This window comes from Humulus lupulus, chromosome 2 (genome assembly GCF_963169125.1).
Source record: "Humulus lupulus chromosome 2, drHumLupu1.1, whole genome shotgun sequence".
In the NCBI taxonomy this organism is placed as follows: domain Eukaryota; kingdom Viridiplantae; phylum Streptophyta; class Magnoliopsida; order Rosales; family Cannabaceae; genus Humulus; species Humulus lupulus.
In genome coordinates, this window is record NC_084794.1 from 145465859 (window position 1) to 145476333 (window position 10475).

Genomic DNA, 10475 nt, shown 5'->3' on the forward strand with positions numbered 1-10475 from the left:
TAATAATGAAGGTGAATATGAAGCATTATTGGCATGACTTCGAATAGCCAAGGAACTCAAGGCGAAGGCAATACACTGCTACAGTGATTCGCAGTTGGTGGTCAATCAAATTTTAGGGGAATATCAGGCCCATGGCATAAGGATGGCTGCGTATTTAGAAATAGCCAAGGTCGCACTTTAACAATTTGAGTTCTACACCATAGAGCAGGTTCCCCGAGAACAAAACTCGAATGCAGATGCCCTAGCCAGGTTCGCTATGTCCAACGAGATCGACACTCTAAACGTGGTCCCAATAGAATTTCTATCGACCCCCAGTATCAACAAGCATGAAGAAGAAGACGTTCCCATGATTGACTCTGAACCAACCTGGATGACCCCAATAGTTAATTACCTCGAAACCAACATTCTCCCAGCAGAACAGAATGAGGCTCGGAAATTAATGTATCACCTTCTGAGGTACACTATTGTGGAAGGAATGTTGTATCAAAAAGGATATTCTATGCCACAACTCCGATGCGTGACTCCACTCGAGGCAAAGGAAATTCTAGAAGAGATTCATGAAGGATTTTGTGGACACCACACTAGGGCTGTGCAAAAAATTTTACAACCCGAATAAACCGCCCAAACCAACCCGAAAAAACCGCCAAAAAACGCAACCCGAATAAACCGACCAAAATTTAAACCGCCCAATTGTTACATTGGGCGGGTTGAAAATAATTATCAACCCGCCCAATATAACCCAACCCGCCCAATTAAGAATTTATTATTTTTAATATATTTAAATAAATATTTAAATTAATAAAGTTTTGTTTTAATTTTTTTACTATAAATTTAAAATATTGTTTTAAGCTTAAAAATATAAACTTCACACTATTAATACTAGTATTTAAAAGAAAAAAATTACAAAAATGTTTAAAAAAAAAATACCACTTTTGTTTGGGCGGGTTGACCCGACCAACCTGCCCAACCCGACCAACCCGCCAAAAAAAATACAATTTCGGTTTGGGCGGGTTAACCCGACCAACCCGCCCAAATTATTGGACGGGTTAAAAAAAAAATTTTCTTAATTGGGTAAGTTACGGGTCACTTTTGCTAACCCGATTATGACATTGGATGGGTAAAAATGCCTTGTAACCTGACCAACCTATCCAATGCTCAGCCCTAGACCACACTGGGGGGCATAGTCTATCGAAAAAAGTTATAAGGCAAGGATACTTCTAGCCCACTGTCAAAGCAGATGCATTTGAATATGTCAAGAGATGTGATAAATGCCAGCGATTCGCCACAATTCTGTGAGCTCCACCGTCAGAGCTAACCATGATGACCTCCCCATGGCCATTTGCGGTATGGGGAATTGATCTTATAGGCTCATTACCAACTGGCAAAGGTGGAGTGACGTATGTTGTGGTCGCGATTGATTATTTTACAAAATGGACCGAGGCCGAACCCCTGGCAACAATTACCTCGAAAAAAGTTCTAGACTTTGTGGTAAAAAAACATCATCTGTCGATATGGGATGCCCAGAAAAATAGTGTCTGATAACAGTACCCAATTTGACAGTGAATTATTTACCCATTTTTGTGAAAAAAAAATGGAATAATAAAAAGCTTCTCCTCCATTGCCCATCCCCAAGCAAATGCCCAGGTCGAGGCAGTCAATAAAACCCTTAAAGGCTCCCTGAAAAAGAGGTTGGAGGAGGCTAAAGGAAAATGGCCCGAGGAGTTACCCCAGGTTTTGTGGGCATACCGAACAACAGCTCACACTTCCACAGGGCATACCCCTTTTCCCTGGCATATGGTTGCAAGGCCATGTTATCGATTGAGGTTGAAATACCTACAATTCGAAGCCATGCTTACAATCAAGCCTCGAACCAATCCCAGCTCGAAGTAAGTCTGGACCTTATTAAAGAAAGGCGAGATGAAGCTTAACTGAAGAACGCAGCATATCAGCAGCGAGCCATCAAATACTTCAATAAAAAGGTTCGAAGTAGATAGCTCGGATTGGGAGACTTAGTATTAAGATGTGTATTCCTAGCTACAAAGGACTCATCTTCTGGAGTACTCGGACCTAACTGGGAAGGACCTTACCAGATCGAGTCCGTTATTTGACCTGGATTATATAAATTGGCCAGATTAAACAGAGAATCAGTACCACGAGCTTGGAATGGTGAACATCTACGACCTTACTATCAATAGTGTAGGAATGATGTTTCATTGTAACCAAGCATGTTTGTTTTTACAGAATTTTTATGAATAAAATATTCGATTTTGATCAAAAGTCATTTTCTTTATTAAATGTTGTATTTTTTGCAAACTCTCTTAATTCAATAACCTATGGCCACACTCATAGGATATTAATGGGGCATCAGTTGTATACAATAATACCATAAGTTTTAAAAAAATAAATAACGTAAAATAACAATGTCTGGATAGTTAACCCAACATGAAAATGTTATATACACAAAAACTAGAAAAATGTGTAGATCATCAACCCGACATAGAGGTTTTAAGTGTATATGCGAGCAAAAGCAATCTGGATACAACCAGAGGCGCGAGCTAAGATGATCCGGATGTAACTAGAGCATCAGCAATATAAGTGTCTTGATATAACCAAATACGCGAGCTAAGATGATCTAGACACAACTACATCCAGAGGCGTGAGCTAAGATGATCTGGATGTAACCTGAGCATCAGCGATATAAGTGTCTGGATATAACTAGATACACGATCTAAGATGATCTGGACACAACCAGATTATAAAAAAATTACAAGTGTAAGGATTACAAACCAAACACGACCTAAATAGGTTTGGAACAAACCAGCTAAAACTAATTGACGAAAGTTGGAACATAAATAGACCTACTTCGAGCTAAGTCAAGATCAAGGCTGGAATATTTTGCAAAAAGATATTTTCAACCTCACAACCTTAAGGAGCTACTTGAGGAAGAGGAAAAGTGACTAGAAAAGCAAGATATAACTATACTACCTATCTTACATGCCATATAAGTACTTTCGAGTGCATGGTAAAAGTAAGGTCCGACCTTGACAAATAATGAGATCGGACATGGATACATTGAGCAAACCATGCATGAATGCATTGGAACTCGAGCTTAAATCCAACAGATGTCTGTATGAATAAACGAACATAAAGGTAAGCAATTAATATAAAACAAAAATATTAAATCAAACGCCTTGCATAAAATTTAAATTATCAAATATGAACATTTGAGAAAACAAAAAATAGTTTTGATATGAGCTGTAAATTGTTTTTGCCCCGGCGGTATGAAAAAGAAAAAAAAAGGTTACAAAATTATTAATGGGACGCAGCCCATGATCTTGCTTCTAGGAAGCAGGAGCATCCCCCTCGGCGGCATCTGACTTCTCCTTAGCCTTTTCAGCCTCCTCCTCAGCATCCTCTACCTCCAATCGAGCTTGCCACCTTGCCAAGAACTCATCCTCAAGGGTATCCAAGAAGTTTGTATCGAGGTCGGCATTGTTGGCCCAGATCCTGTACCTGGCCATGTCCACTGCACAATCCTTCTTTTGCTTGAATTCTTCAAAGGTGGCCTTTTTCTCCTCCTCGAGCTTAGCATTTAACTTCTCAAGCTCCTTGATTCTTGAGTTCTCCTCCTCAAGCTCCTTGATTCTCAAGCTCTTCTCTTCGAGCTCAGCCTCCAGCTTTGACTTGGCAGCTTTAAACTAGTCAGTGAGCTTAAGCTGGAGATTCTTCGACTCCTGAGCATAAGACATGCTCGAATGAACCTCATTGTTCAGCTTGTAATTCAGCTGATCAAATGCAGCAAGGCCTAATACACAAAAAAATTGGGTCAGAGCATATACTAAATAAACTCAAACAAACATGACAAAGGAAAGTAAATTACCGAGGAGATGAGCTCGCTACCCTTGTCATAAAGGATAGTGGTGTCCCGATAGTTGTTTAGGAACTGCCAGTGGGAGGCGTCGAGGTTGCTAAAGCTTTGCCCCCCCCCCCCCCCGAGACAGGACATCCGATCCAAGGGTGGATCCATGTATTCCCAAGGCATTGTCAATAACATACTCACTAGAGTGAGTCGAAACCGATAGCAGGTGCTCATGAGCTAGAATCGGCTTCTTTGGAGCTGGCACGGTTTCCTGGGAGGCTTGAATGGAAGGAGGCAGAGGAAGAGTGACTTTGACAGGTCCATCGACCTTGGGGTTTGTGGCCACGGTTTGGCTCGGGCCTTGGGGACCCGGCAGAGGAGTCATCTCAGTCCTTTTTGGGACCTTAGCAGGCCGTCCCATTTTTTGCGACGCCCTCAGGCGTTTGCTTTGTTTGGCCCCTAAACAACGATTAAGCACGTTATCGAGGTCAGAGTACATATCGCCTACATAAACGAGTCACACGTTAGTTTACGAGCTTAAAATACTAAAAAAGAAACAAAGATTCAAGTAACAAGAAACCTAACTGGAATTCTCCCCCGAGCTTGTGCTCGGCGACCAAGTAATCCCCCTATCTTCAGAGGAGGCTAGGGGAGTCCCATCCCTATATGTGGAAGTTAACCTCGAAAGGTCTCTATAGTCATTTGTTCCATATTGAACGACTACCCTATCCCAAACTTCATTTAAACTATACATAGTTTGGTATTTCCCTAGCCAACTATCAAATTTATGAACCCTCTCAACTACCCAAGACCATACATGGAAATTATCCCTGGAATCCGGGAATAGGATTAGGGTGTCAGGTTTATGTTTAATTAAGGAAGGGGACCACAAGGCCGAGCTCTGAATGACTTTACCTCTACCACTCGAGCTCGAAGCCTCGTCGTTTTCTTTGTTTCCCAAGCATGGACTCTTATGGCGACGAACTGGGGAGCAGACCCTCGAGCTTGTTGACATATGCCTCAGAGGAAGCTTATCAGTAGGGAGTGGCACGTGCTCAAACATGGTATATTTACGGTAAGCGGCATTATTCGTCGACTGATCCTGCTCCAGGAGGCCGCAGGCTCGAAGCTTATCTTCGTGAAGAAGATAAGAGAGAGAACGCCTACCATACGGTAGTTGGAGCAAGGTTGTCTTATGCTCCCTCATCATGTCCATAGGAGTGGGACGATGATTGTAACGCCCTAGATAGCCAAGACCGCTACACTGTATGTTTATAAAGATACAGGACTCACTAATCAAGTCATTTAATTAAAAACGTGTCACTAACCATGAATATGCTAGGGTTAAAAAGGGTTTTGGTTTCAAAAGATACATCTTATATATATAAATAGTTTTACACATGGGATCCCAAAAAGAAACAATGTTTAAAAGTCGATTTACAGAATCTCCAAAATACAGACAACCATCGGCCATTCTAAGGCAAAACAGACATTTCTGGTTCCCTTGTTCCTGCTTTCCCCTCAACCGTGGCGGCTGAGCAGCTGGTCATGTACATTCAGTTCACAGAGCTCTCCAAGTTAGGGCTGATCAAGTTTACCCTTGCCTTTACCTGCACCACGTAGCACCCATGAGCCAAGGCCTAGCAAGAAAACATAATATGCATCACAAACAACAATAACAGACAATTAATCCTTTAAGCATGATCAAACACTTAGCACTCATATTAACCACATAGCATGTATTCAAAATCAAAGTTGCAACCTAGCATTAATTACAATCAAGTTACATGATTAATAGGGCCGACAACTTAGGTCGCACCCTCTGTCTACCCCACTGACCCCGACCCGCTTAAACCGAGCTCAGTGCATAATAAGTTGTCCTCGGCTACCAGTGGTCGAGCCGTGCCCTGTGCGATAGTGTAACCTTGGCACTCTTAGGCCATTGGTTCACTGTTTACATGGCGTAATACCATCCTTTCAAAGCATACATATTAGGGAACCCTTAGCCCCATTACAATTACACAACCGGGTGCAGTTTTCTTACCTTTAATTTCTACGTTCACTTACTACGAGCGACGTCCCTCGAGCATGATCAGTTTCCCGAGCCCTAGCTTAACACCTAGTCACAACCAAGGTAATCGATTCCATTAATATTCAAATAAAGGTTTTTGGGTACAATGCTAGCTTCCGGGACATCGAATTCCACCAAACACGGTGGTGAAATCGATCCCGATCACCCTAGGTTAGGCTCCCACGCTTAAAATCCTCAAAAGACCAAAAATGCACCCAAGGGCTGCGGCCCCTGAAACCTAGTCGCAACCCGCCTCTGAAACAGAAACCAAGCCCCTCTGAAGGCAGACACGCGTCGCGGCCCTGCCCTGTGGCGCCGTGATGCTCCCCTTTGGTCGAGCCTCCTTGTCTTCCTTGCTTCGTAGGGCCGCAACGCTCCAGAACAGAACCGTGGCCCACCCCTTCATGCCCAGAAAATTCACCATTTCTAGCATCCTAACCTCATTCAAAACCACCCCAAAGAACCCTAATTCAAAACCCATTAATCACAAAACTTTTAACATGATTCTAATAGCATAATCCAACAGAAATCCAGCTTGAAAACCTACTAAAATTCCATTTTGATTCCTGAAACCCAACAGCTTAAAACACCAAAAACAAGTCATGGAAACTCAGATTTTAACCTCTAAATTACGAATTGAAGCTTACCTTCCTTGCTGAACCACTTCCTTGAAAACTTCTGAGCTAAAACCCCAGCTCTCAGCTTCAATTTAGCCTTTAAACATCAAAACCATAAACACCTTAATATTCAGCCAAAAACTCAGAGTTCTAACACCCAAAAACAAAATGCAATTCTTACCTTGATCCTGGTTGAGTGTCCCTTAGTCAGAACTAGGCTAATCCTTCATAAATTCAGCTCAAACACAGAATTTCCACTTGAATTATCCTTAGATTTTCTGTAGTTTCCTTAAGAGAGAAAAGAAAGAGAAGAGAAGAAGGAGAAGATATGTTAAAGGGTTAGTTTTGACTTTTGTTCTACTACTTTCCATTAACTTAGTCTAATCTTAGCCAGTTAAGTCAATCCCGAGGCTCGGGGTACCGGAAACGTCCCCGAGGGCAAAATGGTAAAATTCCCCAATATTCCCGCCTAAGCTTCCTAACCTCAATAGATCTCCATATATTTATTTCCATAACTCGATAACGCAAATAATCATCTAATACCCGAATTACCCCTTGACTTGCCCCAAGTAAAGTATTAAGCCCCGTTGTGACTTCCCGCTAACTGGCTCCCTAAGATCGCCTTAAGTCGCACGCTGCAGATCTATCCACATAATAATGTGGTTCTCACAGATATAACATTTAACCACTTTTACATCCATATAATCATACAAGCATGCTTATCATATAATCATGCATTAAATCAATAAATTCACACATAAACCAATTATGCCTTCCCGGTGCACTAATCAAGGCCCTTAAGCCAAATTAGTGATTTTGGGTCGTTACAATGATAGTTGGCTGAAGAAGAGGATACATGTCTATTAGTTCGAGTGTAAACAATAATTGAGCAAGAAAAGAAAGGGGAATATGTACTTACAAATTCGCTGGAACGAATAGAATTTTGAAGGAGTCAGGCCATCTGTCCAAAAGAACGCCAGCTTGAAGTTGGGGGGGGGGGGGGGGGGGGGTGGGCATGTCTTCAAAGATCTTCTTCTCCTTGGGATAGCTTGAAAAGTAGTAGAAGACATCTCCTCCCTGAGCTTGGGGGGGTTGCTTTTCAGGCAAAAGAGATACAGGATCTCTCTGGACGAAGGTCCTTCCCACTTTAATTCGTGGTATAGCGACCTCAGGGCTAACAAGACCCTGTATGAATTGGTCTGGAGTTGGAAGGGCGCGAGCCCAACAAAATCTAGAAAATCCTTAAAAAAGGATTTCAAAGGCAGTAGATCCCCTGCCTTCATGTGCTCGCAACTCCAAGCCGCGAGCTTAAGTTTATTGTCAGGACGACCATCGCCCGGGGCGTAGCTGCTCCATTCATTTGGAGTAGGAGCTCGACACCTCAGCGAGCCTAACAGTCCTAGGATGTGGTGAGCCATGATGTCAGAGATTTGTCCCAATGAAGTAACCAAGCTCCAATAGTGCTCCACTTCGAAGAATTCCTCCCTAGAGGTAGGAATGGCAGCAAGTTGCGAGGTAGATGGACAGTTTGATGAGTCTTCCATCAGCGAGAACGTAAGATCACTAGGCTTTCAAGCAACAGTTACTTTAAGTGCGGGATCAAGAGGGATAGGTCTGAGCTCGGGGTCTGGGTTTGGATAGATTGCGACCTGAAGTTTCCTCCTTTTTCTTTCCTCGACCTCGTTGATCTGACGTTGAAAGTGGGCTCGAATGTCTTTGTTGACGCGGTTCCTCGCCAACAGGTAATTATACGAATAAACGGGATGGATTAGTGCTAAATAGTGAACCGTAATATGCAAATATTTATATTCTAAACTGGCTAAATTAGTATGGTGGGAAGGTTATCACTCCTTTCCTTTTAGGTGGTTCGAAGGTTAAAATCCCTCTAGTCCACCAATCAATATTATAGATATTTCTTGAGTATTCCTTACAGGGTGTTTCTTTTCCATCCAAAAAACCAACCCCTTGCAAAGCCCAGGGTCTCCCTATTTATAGGGAGAGGATATCTGGGTGCTGGTAAAGGGGGTCATCCCGTGACCTTCTTACCCATCATGTCACATCTGTGACACTAATGATTAATTCCTAAAACCTGACAATGAAGTGTTGTCTAATCAATAGGTAAGGGGGATAATGGGCCGCATGGCCCAAACCAGTCGTGGGTTGCCTGAACACGCACGTTTATGTTGCGTTTTCGAGAATTCAGGAATGGAGTAGACACGTGATGTCTGATATGCGCACGTTTACATTGCGTGGTTGACTTCACAAATGATTAGGGGTGCCAGATCTATGCCGCACCTCGAGCTTGATGTAGCATCAGCTCATGATATCTACACTGCTGACCTGATGCCTTCAAGCATACTTGCTAGCCCTTTGATTAGCTCGGGCTAAAGGTGGGGAGACTCGTAACAGCAGCTTCGGGCAGACAGTTTTCACGCGGCGGACTGAATTATGCCCTTTTCCAACTCGCTAATAACTCGTGGATATTTAGGGCGTACAGTCTTTCTACTCGCACCTCATGTTGTATTCGCGAATTAGTCGCTGGTTTCGAGCAAAGGGTGATTTTGGACTTGGAGTTATTGGAGAATAAGGAATTATGAGCACTAACCCCCACCGTTTCTCAAAATTCTGCGGCATCTAGCAAGGAAGAAAAGGGTGAGGACCAGGCATACAAGAAATTAGAGTAACATTTTAAGTGATTCAAGCTCGAAGGCCCGAGATCACAGAATAAGCTCGATCGAGACTGAAATCTCGAAAGAACAGGTCGAATTCGAGGAAAAACCTCGAACCGTTATAAGGTTCAGGTTTCGAGTGTGTATTCAACGTGAAGGAAGGAAAATGTGGATTCATTTTAAGGATCCCAGATTTTCAGGGATAAAGTTGACGGTTACTCAAAAAGGTGACAATTTTGGGACACGTGCAATTTAAAAGAAATCTACATTTGCATTTTTTGCATTAAAATTTGGGTTTGAAACCCATGATACCAATATTTTTTAATCCAAAGTTTATGCAGTATCAGCTAAACAATGTGGCTAAGATTACTAATTGCTACAAATATCCTTACAAAACTAGTGAAAAACTAGTAAATATGCTCACGGTGCAACAGAAATATAAAAATGCACAAAAAAAATAAACGTACGGGTTCAAGAACAAGAAACTTACACACTAAAGCTTGCGGATAAAGAGAGATTGTTGACTGTAGAAGTGGTTGCAAAGAAGCTCTCATGGAATAAAAAATGCCAAGAATATTATATCTCTTCGGTTTAGAGAACATGCAAATAAAAATAAAAAATTTCGACTTTGGTTTTTTCTTTCTCTCTGAAGCTTGAAATATGGGAAAAGAAGAAGAGAGGTTATATATATGTCCCATAAGGAGGTCAAAGGTCGAGACCATCCGGGTCTTTGGCTAGATTTGGTCTTTGATCGAACGGTTACGGGCAAATATGACGATGGCGGCAAAAAGCTGAAAGGTGAAGGGACATGGGCATGTTGAAAAATTACTTGAATGCTCTAATTAAGCAACCCGTGCCTGACGCGTGTTCGCACTTGAGTATATTAGGTGGCTCAGTTTCCGAGAGGAGCAGTTCAAAAGTTTCCTTCTCATGGGATTCGAACTGATACTTTTGAGGGGGCAAAATGTTACACCCAGATTTTGAGAATGGGAATCTTGATCTCGAAATCCAGGTTTGTAAGGTGTAATCTCAAAATAGTCAAGGTCATTATGTAATCCACCAGTCAAACATCTTGTGAGCTCGAGCAGTATGTATCCTCGAAGGTGCTCCGAGCATATAAGGTGAACTCGCAACTCATAATAGCAAGGGTTCAACACTTGTATAAGTTTCTTGATGCATCTCTTTCCCTCAGACAAGATGGTTCGAGCTCGAGAAGGGTAAGATCAAACATGACAACTTCGTCAATGGTTACTTGTTGG